The following is a 24,193-nucleotide window of genomic DNA, read 5'->3' as shown; positions in this document are numbered from 1 at the left end:
CTTTCCTGCTTTTATTTTTGAATCTGACTGTAAATGCCTTATTGAGATTATCTGTGGGTCTGACTCGAATGGATGTTGGGAAATTCAAGCAACTGTGGAAGATATCAGGTCTCGGGCTAAAGGGAGGCATTGGTTGTTTGTCTGGGATTGTCGATCAAAGAACAAAGCGGCTCATTGAATTGCTACTAGTTGTCTAGATAGGAGAATTAGTTCTAATACGGGTTGTATTTTGCTCGAATTAGATGCTATCTTATGTAAGAATTCTCGTTGATTTGGTAATGAGAACTGACGCTTTCAAAAAAAAAAATAGTAGTAAGTCTATGGGTACAGAAAAATAGTACATATTTTGTACATAGATTTTTGTGGGGCTCACTACGGGTCCTACACAAATGATCCGAATCGTTCACTAAATGTAAAACATTTTTTCAAGAACCCTTGCAAAAATTCAGCTCAATTCGATACTTATAGATGTTCGATCCAACCATCTAACTTTTTTATATCCTGAAATCTAAATGAAAAATTAGATGATTGGATTAAACACCTATAGGTATCGGATTAAGCTGAAGTTTTGCAAGAGTCTTTAAAAAAAATATTTTACATTTAATGATCGACTTTGATCATTTGTGTGGGACCCGTAGTGAGCCCCACAAAAAACCATATACAAAATCTGTACCTTTTTTTTCTGTACCCATAGACTTGCTGAAAAAAAAAAATCCAGAACAGAAAGGTCTAGTAGCTAGTAGGATATTTATTAATTTAACGAATGGGACCACCCCACCCGTTTGGGCCCCTTTGATTCGATTCTGTCGCCCAAATCTTTAATGCATGCCCACGTGATCATTTTGTCAGAGACACAAATCATTTTTACTCAAACAGTGGAGAAGTTATTATTAGTGCAACTCGTTTAATAATAAAGTGTTGTTGTAATATTGAAATGCTGATGCTCTTTCTACGTATGTAGAGAGAGAATTTATCTTATAAAGCAGGGGGTCTTTGAAAATATTCTTTAAAAATATTCTTTTTGAATGGTTTAGATTTTTCATTTTATTTATTTATACAAACAAATTCAAAGGTCCAGATTTTTTTACTCTTTACATATAAGCTAATGGCATGTTTTGTAAATAGCTTGCAATTCTGGAGCTTAAAATCCTGGGGTTAACTATTCAATAATGAAAAACAATTATACTGAGCCCATTGAAGGAAAACCTTTTTTTTTCCTTAAAAAAATGAAGGAAACCTAATTTGATATTTATGATAAAGATCGGTAAATTATTGGGATTAAATTACAAAGAATACAAATTTCAGTTTCTCATTTCATTAAAGTGCACCATATTGATTTACATAGGTTTTCTATCTTAAGAAAGAAGTTATGTTAAATGGCCTAAGACATGTGATTTTACATCCTATATCGAAATCAAATTTTAGCACACATGAGTTTGACTTAGTTTATTGATTGTTACTATTCAACAATGCAAGGACCGAATAAATTCTTCAGATTGAGATTGAATTGATTTCTGCATATGTTGTTACTCTTAAATTTTCGTGTCACTAAAGAAGATCATGTACTACACACTAATGTTTGAGCCACTAGCTAGCAAGTGACGTAGGCACGGATAATTCCAACCAGAATGTATAGTGTCATAGGCATGGGAAAACACTAGTAATAAGATAAGAGAAGAGATCGTTCAGCACTGTGATCACCATAGTTCTGAATACCGTTTCGGACAGGGTACCGGTTTTCCTATTGGTACGGTACGTACCGGTACCGGTCAGGTACCGGGTACCGTTTCGGATTTACCGCAACTACAATATATATAATAATTATATATAATTATAATTCAAAAAAATTTCCCATATCATGAAATTCATCATAAAATATCTATATTAAGACAACAAAATTCACCATTTAGAGTCTAAAATCAAACATTGCAAGTGTATAAATCGCGCAGAAAAATTCTATTAACAATAATACTTGTCATAAGACGTTGTTACTGATTCACGATCATAATAAATAAATTGTTGTTGTTGGAATTTTGGTGTGAAGTCATAAAACATTGTGTTTGCCTTTTTGTCCCACATTGCTTAGTTACAAAACTCTTTTCCACCTTAAAAGACTTTGCACACTAGTGAGCTTGTGAATGAAAATCCAAGGAGAGGTCTCGCGCGCTCGGGAAAACAGACCATGGCCGAATGCAATTTGAAAAAATTGATTCGGAAACCAATTAACCGGGTGCGCGTCACGGGTTATTCGCGCGCAGGGGGGGTGCAAATTCGGGATTTTGAGCCTCGCGAACGTACTATAGACAAACCAATGTTTTGCTAAAATTCTGAAACCTTTTTTAATTGACGTTCCAGAAAAAAAAAACAAAACCAAATTTTTTTTTTCCCTTTTTAACGTTCCAGAATACACAGGAAAAAAAAAAAAAAAACTGCAACATTCCGGACGGAATTTCCGGTATTTGTTTTCCGGCCGGTATTTCCCGAAACGGCCGGTACCGACCGGTATTTAGCCCGGAACGGTATTGGGGTGTTAGGTTACCGGTTTTCTTCGATTCCGGTACGTACCGGCCGGTACCGGCCGGTACGGAACGGGATTGACAACTATGGTGATCACTGTCATAGTACATTTCTCAACGCTAGCTAGCTACACTTTTGTCAACAATTTTAAACCCCACACATTACTTACTGTGAAATTGATCAGGAGAAAGATTTGCCCTTTACACATAAATATATATGATGTTAAGGGGTATTGAAGCATAATGTGACGATGTCATAAAAACAAAACACCCAATAAATTATGTGGATAGATAAAGTAAAATAATTTTGTTAAAACAATACGAACATACACATACATGCATATATACATAAACGGGATGGTTCAATGGACACCCAAAAAAACATCCCAAATCTCAATCTCATAGTTTTCGATCAAATTTTTATGATTCGAACCATTCAATGTGTGCAAAATATGATTTTAAGGGTGCCCGCGAAAAATTAGCCAAAAAAATGACCAGAAAAAGCTTGATTTGAACAGTTTTTATTTGAACTGTTCAATAAAAATTTGTTCGAAACTGTTCGGATCAAGCCATTTCCGGTCATTTTTTTTGCTGATTTCTCGCGAGTACCCTTAAAATCATGTTCTGATCACATTGAGCAGCTCGGATCATCAAAATTTGATTGGAAACTATGAGGTGTTTTTTTGGGTGTCTCCAGAACCGCCCCGGTATATAAAACACTTCTTTTTTTGGTCAAGTGGAAAATGATACATAAAACACTTCATATCATACTAACCAATGTTTTGAATACCGTATCGGCTAGGGTACCGGTTTTTCTACTGGTACGGTACGTACCGGTACAGGTCAGATACCGGGTACCGTTTCGAATTTACCGCAACTACAATATATATAATAATTATATATAATCATAATTCAAAAAAATCCCTCATACTATGCAATTCATCATAAAATACCCATGTGCTTGCATCTTGTCCCACATTGCCTAGTTGCAAAACTCTTTTCCATCTTAAATGACTTTGCACACTAGTGGACTACTAAATGAGGACCTCAGGAGAGGCCTCGCGCGCTTGGAAAAATGTGAAAAAACTTATTCGGAAACCAATTAACCGGATGCGCGTCACGCGTTATACGCGCGCAGGGGGGGTGTAATTCCGAGATTTGAGTCTCGCGCACGTAATATGGTTAAGCCCATGTTTTGCTAAAATTCTGAAAAACGTTTTTTTATTTTTTTGGGGTTAAGATATCCAAAGAAAAAAATCTGAAACTTTTTTTTTTCCTTTTTTGACCAAAAATGATAACATGACTGTTAAAAAAAAAAACGCGGCAAAATTTCGGCCGGAATTTCCGGTACGCCGGTACCGGTCGGTATTTCCCGAGATGACCGGTATCGGCTGGTATTGACTGGTATTTGGTCCGGAACAGTATTGAAAGGTTAGGGTACCGATTTTTTTCAAATCCGGTACAGTACGGGATTGATAAAATTATTTTTTATTTATATTATTTTTGAATTTAAAAATATGAAATAAACTGCTTATTTTTTAAAAAAATTTCTGAAACGGAGCCTAATAGTTTAAATGAGCCCCGGACTTTGTGAGGCTTATCCATCATATGAACATGGTGTATGAGTGTGTGCAACGCGTGTGATGTTCATTCATGTGAATATACTGTGGGTGTGGATGGTATGATCTCTCACAATCATAATCATTGAAGTTGCTAATAATTGCTCCACGTCTTGTCGTTTGAATGATGATACAATGAGAGTATCTTAAAAGCGGAATTTAGAATTAGTATTATTTAAAACAAAAGGGTAAAGAAAGTTAAGGGACCGTTTGACTAAATAAGCCACTTGATTTATTTTTTTATTTTTATTTAAATTTTTTTTGCATTTATTATTTTTTGTCAATTTTTGAGAAATTATTATTTTTTTATGACAAGAGGAATCTAAAAGTAAAAAATTACGATCGAAATTTATTTATTTTTTTTAATAAAGATGAAAAAAATGGCTTATTGGCTTATTTTTATCTTTATTAAAAAAAATTAAGTTTCGATCGTAATTTTTTACTTTTTTAGATTCATTTGGTCATAACAAAACAATAATCCTCAAAAAATTGACGAAAAACTAACAAATACAAATTTTTTTAAATAAGAACAAAAAATAAGTCACTTGACTTATTTAGCTGAACGGTCCTAAGCTAAGCTAGCTATGAGCGGCAAAATTGACTTTGTCTTTTTCAAAGAAAAGATGATTATCACTGATGAGATGTTTTGTGACCCCGCAGAGTTGGAATTATGTAGGTGGAGTGGAGTGGAGTGGGAAACCCCTTTTACAGGTCAACAGATCACATTACAGGCTGATGGGAATCCTTTCGTGTCAAAACATTCCACCAACACTTACTAACAAGAAGGTTACAAACGCATAATTTAAGGGGCTCCTATGTCTTGTGACGTGATCATGTTGTCATAAGTTAACAAAATTCGAGAGTATTTACGTTAGTGATTAGCTTATGTAGAATAATTTTTTAGATTTATTTTTATTTGAAAAAAATTGCATTTGTTAGTTACACTAAATTTTTATGTAATATGGGTGAATAAGGACAAGAAAAATCGAAAAAATAAAAAATATAACTTTTATACAAGTATTTTAAGAAATATATTCAAGAAAAAGTTTAAAAACTAACTTTTTGAACTTTTTTCTTTGGATATTTCCCAAAATTAAGTTAAATTTTTTACTTTTCTGATTCCTCTCGTCCTTACTCACCTATATCACATAAAAATTTGGCGTAAAATTAACAAATGCAAAACAAAATTGAATAAGGACAAAATCAAAAAAATATAGTGTATAAATTAATCACTAGCGAGAATGGGTAATCGAACTTGAAGATAGATTATTATTCCCTCCATCCAAATTTAATAGTAGTCCATTTTGGGAGTTTATGTCACTTTTTAACTGATTGTATCTTGTAATTTATACTCCATCTGTCCCATTTTTATTATCCATTTTTGAATTGCGTGTCATTTTTTGAATTGCCTATGTCTTTTAATCTATAATATTTTTATAATTTTGAAAATTTTGAATTATAGAACCAATAGAGATCTATCAAAATAAGATCCATATTGTATATTTTTCAAAATTCACACTGAAAGATATAGACAAAAGACATGAAAGAGATAAACAGAATAATGAATAATGAAAATGGGACGAAGGGAGGGAGTAATATTTTACTATGTGATTTTAAAAAATTTGACGACTCAGGCTCCGTTTCGGAACAAAAAAATAAGTCATTATTTTTTAAGAAGATAATTTCAAGCTTAAAAATTATGAATTTATTAAAATCTAAAAATATACAATATAGATCTTGTTTAGAAGATCTCGATGAGATCTTTTACCCGATGTAAAAAAAATTAAAAAATTATTTTTTATTTATTTTATTTTTGAGTTTAAAAATATAAAATAAACTACTTATTTTTTAAAAAAATTTTCTGGAACGTGGCCTCATAGTTAACAACAGTCACGTGCCCAGATCCTATCGAACCCCCTCGAAGCACGTTCCAAAAAGTCGTTCAAATGTTTCCGGGGAACCCAAGCCCCCAACTTGGTCTTATCATGTAGAGATGTAGGCGTATGTGTCATCCCCATTTTAGTTTTAAAAAAACAAAAAATTAGAGGCCGGTTTTTCTTTTTAGGTTTAATTTGAACCCAATCCTGAAATATTTTTGCCAAACCAGCATAGGCTCGGCTACATGCGAAATGACTTTTTTGCTCGAGAGAGAGACTGGCACTATTACTCCCTGACGACGACGATCCATTAGAAGAATCTGACGACACCGACAACCTCATTCTCCCACCAGAATTCCGTCCATCACCAACTCATCCTCCATAAAATTCTAAATCAAAAGTCTGTTGTTTCACATTAAGATTCTAGCTGCTTGATCTTTGTTTTCAGTAAGGAGATGTCGCCACCCAAGCCTTTGCATCTTCCATAGTTCGATGAAGATCAAGCTGGAGAGGTTAATTTAACGACACATCAAGCTCTGCTGTCGGCGCCCAAAGCCGAAGTTCCTCCGCACTGCCAAGCTCCGCGACCGGCGCCCAAAGCCGAAGTTCCTCCGCACCACCAAGCTCCACTGCCGGCGACAAGATCTCCGCCATGATCCACGAGGTGGACAGCGACGGCCACATCGACCTCGGCGAGTTCATCTAGCTCAACATTAAAGGATGTCAACGTTGACTCCGACGAGTTCATCGATCTTGTTGAAAAATGTATGCATTATAATTTGTGAAAATTTATATGCATCTCTATTAATTATTTTGATGATTAATTCAATGATATTTTTATTCGGCAAATACAAAATTATCGAAAAGTCGATTCCCGAATTAAATATTTTCGTGACCTTGAAATATAGCATTAAGTCTCTTGGATTCATGATTTATATTTACAAAGACTTTATTGAGCTCAATACATGCTTTAACGGTTTATTTAGATGAAATTGTGAGCCACAGGTTGACGAACCGGCTGACAAGCCGGCTGTCTGAACAGAAAGCTGTGACAACCGGACGACCACCCGGATGACCACTCTATCAAACGGCTAGTTTCCAACGGCTAGTTTCAAACGGCTAGTTTCCAACGGCTAGTTCCAACGGCTAGTTTCCAACGGCTAGTTTCCAACGGCTAGGAAGCATATGGATGGCTATATAAGGCATCAAGAACTCATTAATGAGCACATACACAAGCTACAACATTCCATATTATTGCAAGAGCAAATTCTCAAAAGATCAAAGCCAAAAATTCTCATTGTTCTTCCACTTTCATATTATTCTTGAGAGAAAATTTGTACAAGTCGTGAGCGATAATTTTCATACCTTCTTCACATACTTGTATTTCCTAAGTGAGTGTTTGAGTCAAACACTTGAAAGCTTAGAAGACCAAATTCGGGTTGGAATTTGGGTGTTATTGTTTTTGAGAAGTTTTCGGAGAAAATTCTTGCGGTTGTGCTAGCTCCTCGGGAAAGCTAGAGGCATTCGGTTCTTGTAAGCACCCGCAAGACTTACAAGTTGTAATCTTTTAAAGATTAGTCTAACCTTCAAGTAATTGCTTGAGGAGAAGTGGAGTAGGGCCGGACCGTGGACAAATCCGGACCGAACCACTATAAACGGGTTCTATCTCTCTATCTCTCTATTTTGATTGCATACTTATTGTTTGCATATATTGTTAGAGATAAATTTTTATTGGTAATTATTACTAGCAATCCTATTCACCCCCCCTCTAGGTTGCATAATTTGGGTAACAATTGGTATCAGAGCCTCGGCTCTTGTTTGTAGATTTAACCATCTAAGAGTTAAGATCCATGGCAACCACTAGTAATGTTTCTTGTATCGAAGGTCAATCGTCCAATAGACCTCCCTTGTTCACCGGAGAAAATTACTCTCATTGGAAAAATAGAATGATGATCTTTATTCAATCCACGGATTATGATCTATGGAAAATTATCAAAAATGGTCCCATTATTCCTACTAAGAAAGTTGGAGAAGAGACTATGCCTAAACCAGATTATGAGTGGAGTCATTTGGAAAAGGCTTCAATAGAAAAGAACTATAGAGCTATGAACCTTCTTTTTTGTGCTATTACTCCCAATGAATATGATTGTGTTTCCGCATGTGAATCGGCTAAAGAAATATGGGATAAGTTAGAAATGTCACATGAAGGAGATAGTCAAGTTAAGGAGTCCAAAATTGATATTCTTGTGCATAGCTATGAGCTCTTCAAAATGAAACCGGATGAATCTATATCTCAAATGTTTGCTAGATTTGCTAGTATTACTAACGGTTTAAAAGCTCTTGGAAAGATTTACAGTCAATCCGAAATGACAAGGAAGGTGCTCCGTTCCATGCCAACCAATTGGGACACTACCACCTCCATCATCCTACAATCCAAAGATTTCTCAACATACACGATGGACAAGCTCATGGGATCTCTCATGACGGAGGAAATGCATCACAACCTCAAGGGTGAAAAAGAGAAGAAAGTTAAGGATCTTGCCTTCAAAAGTACAACAAGCAAATCAAAAAGCAAGGAGGATTCAAGCAACGAAAGTGAGGATGATGAAATGGCGCTCATCACAAAAACGTTCAAGAAACTCCTCAAAAATAGAGCATCTCACAAAGGCAGAGGATTTTCAAGAAAAGATGGAGGCAAAGAAGAAAATAGTAAAAAGGATCCAATCATTTGCTACTAGTGCAAGAAGCCCGGCCACATCAAAAGTGAATGTCCATATGCAAAAAAATATTCAAAGAAGGACAAAAAGAGAGCTATGATGGCCGCATGGGACAATAGTGATGATAGTAGCTCCGATGAGGACGATGAGCAACAAGAGGTCGCTAACTTGTGTTTCATGGCCATCGAAGAAAACGAGGTAGATCTCGACTCATCCTATTCCTTTGATGAATTATTTATTGCCTATAAAGAGTTGAAAGTAGAATTTGAAAAGGTTGTTTCTAAAAACAAATTTCTTAAAAAGGTTGCTAAAGATCTTTCACTAGAAATAGATGATTTAATTGAAGAGAAAGATATTTTGGAGGAAGAAAATGAAAGTTTAAGAACCTCTTTGGAAAAAGAAAAAGAGTATTTGAAGGATACTTCCAAAAACGAATCTTTAGAAAAACAAATTGATGATTTAACTAATTCTCTTTCAAAACTCACTAATGGAAAAGAAAGTTTAGACATTCTTCTTGGAAAACAAATAGTTTCTTTTCACAAGGCCGGAATTGGTTATAATCCCACTCAACACAAAAATCTTTTTGAAAAAGATGTTCCTCCTTCTAGCCATTCTAAATTGACATGTCATTATTGTGGTAAAATTGGTCATATTTCTCCTACATGTCCTATGAAAGGATACTCATCTTCTAATGCAAAAAAGGTTTGGGTTCCTAAGAACCGTATCAATGCTAACCTTCAAGGACCCAAGATGATTTGGGTACCAAAAGTCAAGAATTGATGTGCTATTGTAGGTATGCTTCAAAAGTTATCTCAAGGAAGGAAGTTGGTACCTTGATAGTGGATGTTCAAGACACATGACCGGTGACAAGAGGGCTTTCAATTCTCTTTCGTCTAAAGATGGTGGACATGTCACATTTGGAGACAACAACAAAGGTGAAATCATAGGAATCGGCAATATAGGTAATTCTCCTATTATTGAAGATGTTTTACTTGTTAATGGTTTAAAACACAATCTTCTTAGCATAAGTCAATTATGTGATAGAGGAAATCGTGTTATCTTTGAAAAATCCAAATGTATCATTGAAAATGTCAAAAGCAACAAGACACTCTTCGTTGGACAAAGATTTGAAAATGTATATGTTTTTAATCTCAATGATTTAAGTAATTGTGATATAAAATGTTTTTCCGCTTTGAGTGAAAATAGTTGGCTTTGGCATAGGCGCCTAGGACATGCAAGTATGGATGCTATTTCAAAACTCTCTAGAAAAAATTTGGTAAAAGGTCTTCCTAAAATCAAATTTGAAAAAGATAGACTTTGTGGTCCTTGCCAACAAGGAAAACAAACCAAGGTTTCTTTTAAGTCCAAAAATGTTGTTTCAACTACTAGACCTTTGCAATTACTTCATATGGATTTGTTTGGACCAACTCGCTCTCCAAGTCTTTGTGGAAACTATTATTGTCTTGTTGTTGTTGATGATTTCTCTAGATATACATGGGTGATGTTCCTAGCTCATAAGAATGAGGCTTATCCTAATTTCACTAAACTTTGTAGAAGAGTTCAAAATGAAAAAGGATTTGTTATTTCTAACATTCGTACGGATCATGGAAAAGAACTTGACAATTCTTTATATGAAAAGTTTTGTGATGAACATGGTATTGGTCATAACTTTTCTGTACCTCGTACTCCTCAACAAAATGGAGTAGTTGAGAGAAAGAATCGTACTTTGGAAGAAATGGCCCGCACTATGCTTTGTGAAAACTCTTTGCCAAAATATTTTTGGGCGGAAGCCGTTAATACCTCATGCTATATTTTGAATCGAGTTTTAATTAGGCCTATCCTCAAGAAAACTCCTTATGAGCTTTGGAATGGTAGAATACCCAACATTAATTACTTTCATGCCTTCGGTTGTAAATGTTATGTATTAAACAATGGAAAAGATGACTTGGGTAAATTTGATTCAAAATCGGATGAAGGCATCTTTATTGGTTACTCTCTTACTAGCAAAGCATATAGAATTTATAATAAGCGCACTAATCTTGTTGAAGAATCTATTCACGTTTCCTTTGATGAATCTAATCCTTGTGCTACTAAGGATGTTGTTGATAATGATGACTTAGAGATTACACATAAGATTCATGACTTGACAATTCAAGAAAAAGTTGATGGTGATACTCAAGTAGAAAGCTCTCAAATCAAAGAAGATGAAGTTATTAATCAACCTCAAGATGCCATGGGAGACAACCAAGATCTTTCCAAGGATTGGAGATTCGTGCAAAACCATCCAAAGGACTTGATTCTTGGAGAAGTTTCGAAAGGGGTAACCACTCGCTCGTCTCATAGAAATTTTTGTGAAAATCAAGCTTTTGTTTCTCAAATTGAGCCTAAAAACTTTCCGGAAGCTCAAGATGATGAAAATTGGATTTTGGCCATGCAAGATGAGTTAAATCAATTTGAAAGGAATAAAGTTTGGGCATTAGTACCTAAGCCTCTTGATCACACTATTATAGGTACTAAATGGGTTTTTCGTAACAAGCTAGATGAATCCGGAAATATTGTTAGGAATAAAGCTAGACTTGTTGCTCAAGGTTATAATCAAGAAGAAGGTATTGATTTTGAAGAAACTTTTGCACCGGTAGCTAGATTAGAGGCTATTCGCATATTGCTTGCCTTTGCATCTTTCAAAAATTTCAAGCTTTATCAAATGGATGTGAAAAGTGCATTTTTGAATGGGTTCATAAATGAGGAAGTTTATGTCAAACAACCTCCCGGCTTTGAAGATCATGTATACCCCGATCATGTTTTTAAACTCTCAAAAGCTTTATATGGTTTGAAGCAAGCACCACGTGCATGGTATGATAGACTTAGTTCATTCTTGCTTGACAATGGCTTTACTCGTGGAAAAATTGATACTACTCTTTTCATTAAAGCCAAAGGTAAAGATATGCTCATTATTCAAATATATGTTGATGATATTGTCTTTGGTGCCACTAATGATAATATGTGCAAAGAGTTTGCTAAGTGTATGCAAGGTGAATTTGAAATGAGTATGATGGGGGAGCTTAACTTCTTCCTCGGATTTCAAATCAAGCAAACTAATGAGGGGATCCTAATCAACCAAGCCAAGTATGCGAAAGAACTTATTAAGAAGTTTGGCATGGAAGGATCAAAGCCAACGAGCACACCAATGAGCACATCAACTAAGCTAGACAAAGATGAGAATGGTAAGGCCGTCAATGAAAAGATGTATCGAGGTATGATCGGCTCATTACTTTATCTCACTGCAAGTAGACCGGATATAATGTTTAGTGTTTGCATGTGTGCTAGATTTCAATCATGTCCTAAAGAATCGCATTTAAAAGCTATTAAACGTATCTTTAAATATGTTGGCGGTTCTCATGACTTAGGATTGTTTTATCCACGTGGAGTTGCATTTGATTTAATTGGTTATTCAGATGCGGATTTTGGAGGTTTCAAAGTTGATCGTAAAAGTACAAGTGGGACTTGCCAATTTCTAGGGCACTCTCTAGTGTCTTGGCATAGCAAGAAACAAAATTCCGTAGCTCTATCTACCGCCGAGGCGGAATATGTAGCGGCCGGAAGTTGTTGTGCCCAAATATTATGGATCAAACAACAAATGGAGGATTTCAATTTGCAATATGATCATATTCCTATTAAATGTGATAATACTAGTGCAATTAGCTTAACCAAGAATCCGATTCAACATTCTCGAACAAAACATATTGAGATTAGACATCATTTTATAAGAGATCATGTTCAAAAAGGGGATATTGAACTTAACTTTATTAGTACCGACAAGCAATTGGCGGACATTTTCACAAAACCCCTTGGTGAAGAACAATTTTGTTTCATTCGACGAGAACTCGGCATGTCTAATCATTTATGAAAAAGTTGTGTTCTTGATGTCAAAAGTTTTTTTTTGGATTCAATGTTGAGTTGATTGAATTCGTAAATATCATACTTGATGGAGAGTACAAATGATCTTGATAAAGAAATCACCCTCCAAACATTTTATCATATGTTTCATTTTCCTGTGTTTGGTATGAAGAAAATCAGTTTTATGGTCTTTAATGTTACTCCTCTTAAACGATTTCTGGACTTAACCTGCATTTGTCAGTCGGATGTCCAAGCGGATGTCCAACCGGATAACCGTGAGGTTGAGACTTATTCAAGCTTTTGCGTTGCTAACTCTGATTTATTAAGTCTGTTACACTTAGTTTGTATGAACTTCATGGCTTAGTGCTTAAATTGTCTCTTATATACTTCGCCGATATGAATTTCTTGTCTCTAAGCTTGCAGGGATAATCATTCTCGGTAATACCCCTCGCATTCTTTAAAAAGCTCTCTTTTAGGGGGAGCATGTATTAAGGGGACACAACAATAAACACCCGAACACAATTTTCTTCCCCTATTCTTGTCCTATTCGGCGCCGCATCCCCTATCCTATCTCTATTCGGTGCCGCATCCCCTATTATCTCTCTTTCGGCGCAGCATTTCAAACAATTCGGCGCAGCATTTCAAACAATTCGGCGCAGCATTCCAAACACTTCTCTCATACTCTATAAATTCCACAACACTCTCTCTATCTCCTCATCTATCTATCTTTCCTTCTCTCTCGGCCTAAATCTCTCATCAAGCAATGGCAAACATACCGCAAGGGTTACCGTTTGAGTTTTACGAAAGAGATGCCGAACGAGCAGAGTTCAGGTTGTTTATCCAAACCATTTGGATGCAACTCTTTATCTTCATTCTGCTGTGTGCGTTACTTACCATGAGAATACCACCATGGTTCGGATGGAATGTAAATGTGGATACTCTGTGGTATTGGATTGGCATTATAGCTGCCGTTGTAGCAGCCATTATTCAAGAATACGAAAATCAAGGACGCCAAGCTCTCAATGAACGAAGATAGAGTGCTACAGGGCAAGAGCGGCATGGTGCTGGAACCATGGCCCTATTGTTTTTCTCTTTTTTTTTTTTTTTTTTTTATGATGTCACAGGGGGAGAAAAAGCCAAGTTTTAATTGATCTATCTTGCCATTTTGGGCAAATTTAAAAAATTGCTTGCTATGATCTGATGATTATTGCTATTACTCGTTGATTATAGATAACTGCTTTGGTGCATGTATTAAGGGGGAGATTGGCATAACTCCTACTTGAATAAAAACTATCATTTTGTGTCATCATCAAAAAGGGGGAGATTGTTGAAAAATGTATGCATTATAATTTGTGAAAATTTATATGCATCTCTATTAATTATTTTGATGATTAATTCAATGATATTTTTATTCGGCAAATACAAAATTATCGAAAAGTCGATTCCCGAATTAAATATTTTCGTGACCTTGAAATATAGCATAAAGTCTCTTGGATTCATGATTTATATTTACAAAGACTTTATTGAGCTCAATACATGCTTTAACGGTTTATTTAGATGAAATTGTGAGCCACAGGTTGACGAACCGGCTGACAAGCCGGCTGTCTGAACAGAAAGCTGTGACAACCGGACGACCACCCGGATGACCACTCTATCAAACGGCTAGTTTCCAACGGCTAGTTTCAAACGGCTAGTTTCCAACGGCTAGTTTCCAACGGCTAGTTCCAACGGCTAGTTTCCAACGGCTAGTTTCCAACGGCTAGGAAGCATATGGATGGCTATATAAGGCATCAAGAACTCATTAATGAGCACATACACAAGCTACAACATTCCATATTATTGCAAGAGCAAATTCTCAAAAGATCAAAGCCAAAAATTCTCATTGTTCTTCCACTTTCATATTATTCTTGAGAGAAAATTTGTACAAGTCGTGAGCGATAATTTTCATACCTTCTTCACATACTTGTATTTCCTAAGTGAGTGTTTGAGTCAAACACTTGAAAGCTTAGAAGACCAAATTCGGGTTGGAATTTGGGTGTTATTGTTTTTGAGAAGTTTTCGGAGAAAATTCTTGCGGTTGTGCTAGCTCCTCGGGAAAGCTAGAGGCATTCGGTTCTTGTAAGCACCCGCAAGACTTACAAGTTGTAATCTTTTAAAGATTAGTCTAACCTTCAAGTAATTGCTTGAGGAGAAGTGGAGTAGGGCCGGACCGTGGACAAATCCGGACCGAACCACTATAAACGGGTTCTATCTCTCTATCTCTCTATTTTGATTGCATACTTATTGTTTGCATATATTGTTAGAGATAAATTTTTATTGGTAATTATTACTAGCAATCCTATTCACCCCCCCTCTAGGTTGCATAATTTGGGTAACAGATCTAATTCTCGTACAACCTATCTTAATCTCGAACACCACCTGACCACCTCGTCTAGTCGAATTCTTCTTCTATGTAATCCTGCTAACATCATCTTTGGTAAATTCCTCACCATTCACATAACTGAACAAGTCGGCAATATTTCTCAAGTTCACAAATTGCTTGATTTCGTCAGCGTTAAAAGACAAAGCTCGGCCAGATGTCCAAACTGCCATAATTTCCTCAAGTTTGATTTTTATTATGTTCAATCAGATTTATGAAGGAGTAATAATGTTGTGCTCTTGAAAAGTATTTTTTCTATAATTTTAATATTACTTTCAAATTGGAAGTGTTTCAGTTATGTGAATTGTGTGATAAGTTATTTTCGTATTTTTTTGTGTGTATTTTTATGAGAAATATGTGTTTTTTATGAGAACTGTCTATGAAAATTGTGTATTTTTCTATGAGAATTGCGTATTTTTTTATGAGAACTATATATTGTCCATGAAAACTGTCTATTAGAACCGTGTATTTTCTATGAGACTATATTTTTTTATGAGAACTGTGTATTTTAATGTGTGATAAGACTATGTGAACTGTGTATTTTTTAGTTCACATAGTCCAGCTCTCATAACCAATTCACAAAAAGTTAGTTCTCTATTAAAATTGGTAGTTCTCATAGAACTGATTATGAGAATTGACACTTCACATAGCCAATTCTCATTGCTCAGTTCACAAAGCCAATTTTCTATGATAACTGAGCAGTTCTCATAGAACTGACTATGAGACTTGACAGTTAAAAATTCAATTCTAAATCAATTATTTTCTATGTGAACTATTACTTTTTTACTTTGATTACTTTTTTAAGATATGTCTGTGAGAACATTTATAATTATATTTGATTTTGATTGCCTTTTTGTTTTTGTTCAATTTTTGTTCGTGTGTAGATTTTCTATGAGAACTGAGTATTTTTCTATGAGGACTGTGTGTTGTTCACGAGAACTGTCTATGAAAACTGTGTATTTTTTTTATGAGAAATGTGTATTGTTCATGAGAATTGCCCATTAGAACCGTGTATTTTCTTTGAGAACTATATATTTTTTATGATAATTGTTTATTTTTCAGTTTACATAGCCAGTTCACAAAGCTAATTCTCCATGAGAATAGTCACTTCTTATAGCTAATTCTAATAAACCTGACTATAAAAATTGACAGTTCTCATAGAACTGACTATGAGAATTAGCAGTTTACATAGCCAATTCTCATAACTCAGTTCACATAGCTAGTTCTCATAGCTTGTTTACATAGCCAAGGGTATTTTTGTTCGAAATAATATAATTCAGGAATTGATTATAAAAATATAGCTCTCATAACCTTAGTTCTCATAGCTATAGTTCAAGGATATTTTTATCCAAAATAATATGTTAACTCGGTCTATGTGAACTGACAGAGATATTTTTATCCGAAAAATTATGTTAACTGACTATGAGAATTGACAGTTCTCATAGCTAGTTCACATAGCCTAGGGTATTTTTGTCCAAAATAATATGTGTTAGGAGTTAATTTTAAAAATATAAATTTTACTAAAAATGGATATGTATACAAAAAGTTAAGAATAATAGGTAAAATAGTAAAAATGCATGAAAAGTTAAGAAAAATGATTGAAATAAAAAAAGAATATTTTTGTCAGGACTAAATTAAGTCCAAACCTACTTTTCGGGCTGGCCTCTAAATTCCCCTTTAAAAAATGCTAGCTGATTTTTTACAAGGTTTTTTAAAAAAATATTTTAAAATTTATGGACATTTTTTTTGTAATTTTTTTGGACTTGGGTTAGGCCTCACGTGAATGTAAATGTAAATGTGTACTGTACGTAGCAATTCTTGTTAGTTTTGGGCTTGGAATGCGTCACTAATATCACACACCAATAACAAGACACGCATATTCCTCTCTTTTGTTTTGTTTTTTGTTTTTCCCGACGGTCAAGATGTTTGGACTAATTTATGCACACCTCAACTAATCTCGTCTTCGGTCCCAGTAAAAACCGGTCGTCCATTCCAAAACTAGAGTTGTCTACAAGAAATTACTTTCTCGCAGCCTAATCCTGATTAATTGGGATCCTGTAGGGAAGCCGTTCTATAGGCTTGTAGTTCAGCTGATCCGGCTGTCCATTTCAACAATGGACGGATTGGATTTTAATTTAAGCAATGGAAGGTCCAAATCAATATGACCTCGGATTTAATCCGATCCGTTTATGCCGAAATGGACAGTTAAATCGGCCGCACTATAATGTACACAATAGAATTTCTAAATCCAATTAATTTTATGAGGAGCATACTCACTAACCAAACAGACTAAACCTTTAGGCCTACCCCTTCTTCTAATCTACGTCCTTGTCTTATGATCGGACCACCTTCTGAGTTTAAAATCAGGTGGGGATCTTTGACTACATTCCAATTGTAAAAAAACCACAGCAAGAGAGAGAATGCCAGAAAAGACTTGTCTCGTTATCATCGTTTTTTAACCCCATCGTTATTGACTTCTTGTTGGGCATATTTGCTCTATTCCTTAGCCCATAATACTACAGAATGGGCCTCAATAACTATCTGAGGATTAACAAAATTTGAAAACTGTGACGAGCTAGGATTTAAGCCCAAGTCGCATTTGTCATGCGCTCATCACTGGGCTGTAAAAGAATTGAGTCTAGTCCACCTAACTTGGAGGTGTCCCGGCTCGATCTTTCATTCAAAATGATTAGCTCAAGCTCTGACTTGGCCCCACTTGGTCCCGAGGCCCAAGACGACCCCTGGCCCAATCAAGTTCGAGTCAAATAGACTATGTCTCAAAATGTTTGTTCAATTCATAAAACGAGAGCTTAAAAATAATACAAAAATTTAAGAAAAACTCGCAACTTTTCAACAATTTACTAGATATTAATGAGTTCTTAAAAATTATGTGTTATTTTTAAGTCCTTGGTATGTGTATTGGACAAATATTTTGGAACGGAGGTAGTATAAAAAAAGTCGACCTCGAGCTCTTGTAGAAAATTTCAATAATTATTTCTTTGGAGTTAATAAGACTATTCCAATTAAAATAAAATATTACTCTTATAAATTACTACAATATTTTGAAAAGATTCATAAATATATCTTGTGTAGTCTAGTCCAGCGTCAAACGAACTTAAATTTCTAGCCTAATCTTGTTAGTTAACTCACAAGCCAAATCCAACAGAACCGACGAGCCCTCGTCAAACCGAACTCGAGGATCTTGCAAACCCCAAGTTCATTTGCAACACTACTTATGATAGAAATCATGTAACAAGAAAAGGATGTTAAAATTTACATCAGTTAAACAATGCATTTGTGCGCGAGCCCCAAGTACACGGATTTCTTTTTTTTCTCTCTAATCATGAGAGCCTCTCTCCCTACACTTTTTCCTGTGGCTAGGGTTCTGCTCGGGCGTGGGGGCGCCTCCTTCTTCGCCTACCCTCCCCCCACTCTCGTTTGTCTTCCTCTCTCCCTCCTCATCCCTCTCCCCCCGCCCGTCTTCCCCTCTCTCTCCCCAGTTCGTATCTGCAGGTTGGGTATGAGACCAACGTGATCTTGCTCTTGTGGCGAGTTGTTTGCGACCGGCCGTGTGGTGTTTCTGACTTGTCCTTCGTCCTGGAGTCTACAAATCTGGCGAGCTAGGAGTCGACAGTATGGCTAATAAGGATCAAGGCTTAGTGAAGAGGCATGGTTTTTCTTCACTTGGTTCCTATCGGTGAGTTTTCTCGTGGCTAGGTCTCTCCCTGTCTAGTTTTTCTACACCAAATTCTTGTCTCCCCGGTGGCCAATAATATTTTATGAGTGCAGGTTTTGTTGGGATTTCATTCATTGGTTTTGACATTCTGTTGTCGGAATGCTTCCTATTGCTGTTGTGGCTGCGAGAGTTTGCCTGCTATCCTCGGTGCTGGCTTGTCTTCGTTTAGAAGGTTCTTGCTGGCTAATAATTAGGGATCGCCGTTCTAGTCTGTGAGGTTCTGGATTTTAAGGTTTGTGCATCCAAACCTCTTGGTTATTGTCTCCATTTGGGATTGATAGCCCTCATTGATTGCTTATTTATATTAATGAAATCTCCTACCATTTTGACAAAAAACAAAAAACGAAAAAAAAAACAAAAACAAAAACAATGCATTTGCTCTCCGAAATTTTTTTTGGGTGATCCTAGGGCATAAACTTTTACACCCGTGCTCCTAGGGCATGAACTTTTACAGCCACAAGTTTGTAAGGACCACCTCAAGTACATGGGGAACACACTCACAAAGTCACAAAGAGTGTGTTTGGCGAAGTAAAACCTTGTCTAAACTCATTTTCAAGCTCAATCAGCACATCCATTTCACAATGCACCTATTATACAAAACCACAATGCATCACATACATAGTAACCAAAAAGAGAAACTTCAAGAAAATTCCGTTTTCATATATGGGAACTCCTATTTTTGAAGAATATCAAAAAATACAAACAAGATGGAGTAGAAAATTATGAGAACTCAAAATTGAAGAGATTGCAACATGAAGGATACTGTCACGACCCTGACCCGCCCCTTGAGGTCTTAATCATGACAAATGCCAATGATATCTCGCTAAGGCCAAATCACAAATCAAATATCACCTAAACAAGTGATAATCAAAAGGGACTAAAACATAACAGCAGAAGCAAAAGTCAACTTTTATTGATAACAAACCAAAGTCTTACATAGGTTTTACAAACCAAAAGGTAAACCTCTCAGAGCTGTGCTTACTTACAAACTCAAAAGCTAAACAAACCATATACAAAGCTAAGTGACCACGAAACATAACTTCCTTTCTATAAGCTTCCAAATATACAACACATCTCAAAAGTAAACATGCCACCACACTACGCGTCGCTTCCTGAAAGGTGGAAAAGAAAATACATAAGCCAAAACTCGTGTGAATGATTAATACTTAACTCACATGCCTTCCATGGACAATGCAAAATAATTTGATAGTATTTCAAAATAAAGAACTCAAATCCATAAGCCAAATATAATGCACATTCCGCTATTCAAAATTCAAAAGCTACCAGGCGTCCCCGGTAGTAGATAAGCCAGACGTCTACGCATTATCTCAAAACACACACCAACCTCAAACACCCTTGCTAGTCATTAAGCCGTCCCCTAGCAAGACCGGACGTTGGGAATGCCATTAAATAGATTTGCAAATATTTCGCAAATAGGTCCACCTTCCACTGTTATTCTATGGAGTACACAATTTATAAAACTTGTTCAAATAAGCTCGTTAAGGAAAACATGTTCAAAACCATGTGTTTAAGTATTAAATCACTCACCTCGGCTCTACGAACCACCCGAACTTTCTAGACAATTAGGCAACAAAACATGATTAGAAGATTCTAAATAAGCCTATCTTTAATGAACATAAGGTCTTAGAGTGAAAGATATGAAGTTAGACAACCAATCTCAAGAAATAATTTCAGAATCTGCAATTTCATCAACTTCAACTTAAAATATGACTTTGCACAGAAATAACTAAGGTGCAAACTCCATATACTTTTTAAGGTCTATGAATCTAGTTTCAAAATCAGAAAATGGATTGCAATTTCATCGCTCGAGCTAAAAAATATGACCGTTTCCGTAAAGTGCGACGATGTTGTCAGTATTGCAGTTACCCCAACAGTAGGTCAGTTAACGAATTTTAACTCCTTCCACGTTTTGAGTTAGGTTCTGAAAATTTTACACAATAAAGTAGACACATACAGGCATCTTCAATAAAAATATCAAAAAATATTAAGCTCGGGAAGTCGGTGAGAAAAATTCCTCAAAAGCAGGGCAGATTCAATTCTGCAGATTTTCTAGAAAAATACATCTTGTTCTTCCTTCAATTTTCAACTCTTAAACCCTTCCAAAATACTTTGAACTCACATCAAAACCTCACTAATCATGCTCAAACTCATAGATATAGAAGAGCTACTCTAAGAACACCAAATCCATGCATCAAAACAAGCTTTAAACTCGTCAATTCAAGAGATTCAAGTGGTGTTCCTCCCCAAACCCAAGTTCACCAAATATATGGAAGATTCATCAACTAAACATGAAATTCAACTACTAAAGCATGGAATTCAGCATACAAAACATGAATTCAAGTAAGAGATGCAAGAATTACCAAGTTAAATCTTCAATTTCAAGGCAAATAAGATTTTCCCTCATTTTTCTTTTCTCTCTTCTTCTTCTTCTTCTCTCTCTCTCTCTCTCTCTCTCTCTCTCTCTCTCTCTCTACGTTTTGTGATAGGAACAAGAGAAAGGAAGAACGTAGAAGATATCTGTTTTGGTTTGCTAGGCTAACAGAAAAATTATTAGATGCAAGTGTGACATATGCTAACTTATGTTCCAAGTATATTTAACTAGCAGGTTAAGCCAATAACCACATAGTTAACTCAAAACTCAACACATAATTAACTTAAAACACAATTAAGACTAGGGGTATTACAGATACCAAAGTCGCTGATGATCACCACCTTCTTTCTGGGGGTGATAAACTTTGTCTGTCTCTTGCAACTCAATCAGCTAGCATGACATGCCATCGATCCATCGTGGGGTATGTCATTCAACAGACATAAGCAAAAACAATTAGCTCACATCAATCCAGGAAGCTCAAATAAAAAATTAAAAAACCCCCCCTCAACACTTTGATAAGTATATTCATAATCCTTAAAGATTTCAAACATTAAACCATTCCCATAACGTTATTAGTTGAAAATCAAATGAATTATAGTTTTTTTTAATCGGCAAAAGAAAATTTTATTAAACTCGAAGAGAGTACATTATCAAATGAATTATAGTTTGAAAGCTTTATCCATGATAGAAGTCAATTGCTCAAATTGTCAATAGTGCAGCAGAATGATGATGGTAATAATAAGAAAATATTTAGAGGTATCTTGACCAGGGAGGGGCCAGTAGGGGCGGTCGCCCCTGCAAGAAGAATAAAAAACACTACTATTATATGTAAAAAAATAAAAAAATCTGTGAAAGTATATAGGCTCGCCCTTGTGTTGAACTTTGAAAAAAAAAAAATTAATAGTACCCTTTGAAATACGAGAATACCAACATTAATTACTAAAGGCTAAGGGCTAAAATATAACAAAAAATAAAACTATAGGGTTAATATTGTGAATATTCAAGTAATAAACTTCCATATTTCGTTAGATGGTTTTACAGTTTTATTTCTGTTTGCCCTAAAATCTTAATGGCATACCAAATCCCCCCTCCCTCTTTTGGCACAAGCATCCCCAATTGTTAAAACTTCAAAGGCAATTTCAAGAAAATAGTGATGGAGGAGAAGAGATTTTGGAAACTCTAAGTAATTTTGGTAAAATTTAAGTTGTAGGTATGTCTTTTCCCAATTGTTGTTCTAGACTTCTAATAATTCTTTATTTTTTGACTGGTAAAATCAAGTAACATGAGAGCCCATGTATCGAATTCGTCCAGTTGTGATGAATGAAAAATAAGAAGAAGAATAATAAAGAAAAACAAAACACATACATCAAGATCGATCATATTAGTTAAGCCGATTTATGTATTTACGTTATTTTGAGTTTTAATATATTTACGTGATTATGCATGTGTATTTATATTTTTTTTCCGCATGCACGGTCGCCCTTGCGTGATGAAATTCCTGACTCCGTCCTTGATCTTGACGAAGCATGCAAAGAATCGGCTTCCATTGGTGTTTTGATCAGCATTTACGTATACCATGGTAAAATCTCCAAGTCCAATATGAGACAGTGCATGAAACCAGATATGATGATAAAAGATCACTACATATCTTAATCGTACCTCAAAATAAATATTCCAAGGGAAAAACTTGGAGAAGGGGCATATATAGGGTCTCTAGTGCATGAAACAAATCTAAAGGTGATGCATTTATTTTTATTTTTTTGTTATTGATAGTAAAGCCAATAGGCCCAATATGTTTTGAAGAACGTACGTGAACACACATCAAGCCTTTCCTCAAGTCATCATAACTTCACAAATATGACTCAACAATTCGCCAAAATTTAGCGCTACAGCCTACATTCAGGGGCAGACCCACATTGGGGCACGTGGGGTCACGTGTCCCCATGTCTTTTTAAAAAAAATAAAAAAAATAAAAATTTAGATATATACATATTTTGACGAAAATTTTATATGGAGGCTGCTTTGGGTTCACTGGTCAACAGCATTTTCTTAAAGCATATGTATACTTTTTGAGAAAGTTTTTGCAAGATGGATGTTGTTGGCTGGTTAGTTGGCAACAACACATGTTTTAAGGCTTGAGGAACATGGGTTCAACTTTTATGTCTAACATTGGAACTTCTTTTTTTTTTTTTAACCTTCACTCTGAAACTAAGGCTCTGTTTGGAACCTCAGGAAAGAATAGAAATAATTGTTTTCAAGAAAATTAGAGAAAACCTGGAAGAAAAATTAAGAAGAAAGTTTAATTTAGATTCTCTTTTTAAATTTTCTCTTTTTTCCCACTTCTTTCTAATTTCCGCATAGAACCTTATAGTAACAACTTTATGTTTGTCACTAAAATTGTGAAAAATTGGTTGCGGAATAGAATAGGTGATCAATATTTAATGGTTGAACGATAATTTCAAATTGTGAATAATAATAGGGGAAAATTTCAAAAAGACACCTGAACTTTGCACCAAATGTCATAGAGACACCTGAATTTAAGTTTATTTCAATTAAACACCTGTACTAACAAAATCCCCAAATTTAGACCCCTGCCGTTATACTCCGTCCAAAAAATTACTGACACGACATCTTACCGTCTAAGTGATTCCATTGCACATGTTTCCAACATAGAACGATGCCCCCAAGCCAAACCCCTCATTTTACCTCACGTTTTGAAGGAAAAATGACCTTAACTTAATTGATTTCCCTCCATTTCTCTCTTTAGAAGTCTGATTATTGTTCCACCATCTCCCTCACTTCAACCCTAGATATGAAGCCTTTCCTCCTCTCTTGTTCAACAGATGATGAAGAGAACTGAGAGCCAATTTGGCTTTAAAAGCCAAATAGTGACTTATTTTTTGTCTATTCAAAAAAATTCGCATTTGTCAGTTTTGCGCCAAACTTTTGTAACTTATTGATTCTTCTCGCCGAAAGGAATCAGAGAAGTAAAATTTTTGATTGAAACTCATAATTTTTTT

General features: G+C 35.4%; 1 long non-coding RNA gene across 1 annotated transcript; it reads right to left on the bottom strand.

Moving 5' to 3' along the window:
* Nucleotides 1-19,674: 19,674 nt before the first annotated feature.
* On the bottom strand, nt 19,675-21,297 carry LOC131311596 (uncharacterized). Its single transcript, XR_009195510.1, has 3 exons — nt 21,163-21,297; nt 20,330-20,356; nt 19,675-19,893 (listed from the first exon to the last, which is right to left on the bottom strand). It is a non-coding gene; the product is annotated as an uncharacterized LOC131311596 (long non-coding RNA).
* Between the last annotated feature and the right edge of the window lie 2,896 nt (nt 21,298-24,193).

Source organism: Rhododendron vialii, chromosome 12a (genome assembly GCF_030253575.1).
Source record: "Rhododendron vialii isolate Sample 1 chromosome 12a, ASM3025357v1".
NCBI classification, from domain to species: Eukaryota; Viridiplantae; Streptophyta; class Magnoliopsida; order Ericales; family Ericaceae; genus Rhododendron; species Rhododendron vialii.
Note: the sequence above shows the minus strand (reverse complement) of the source record. Positions and strands in the feature narration are given on the sequence as shown.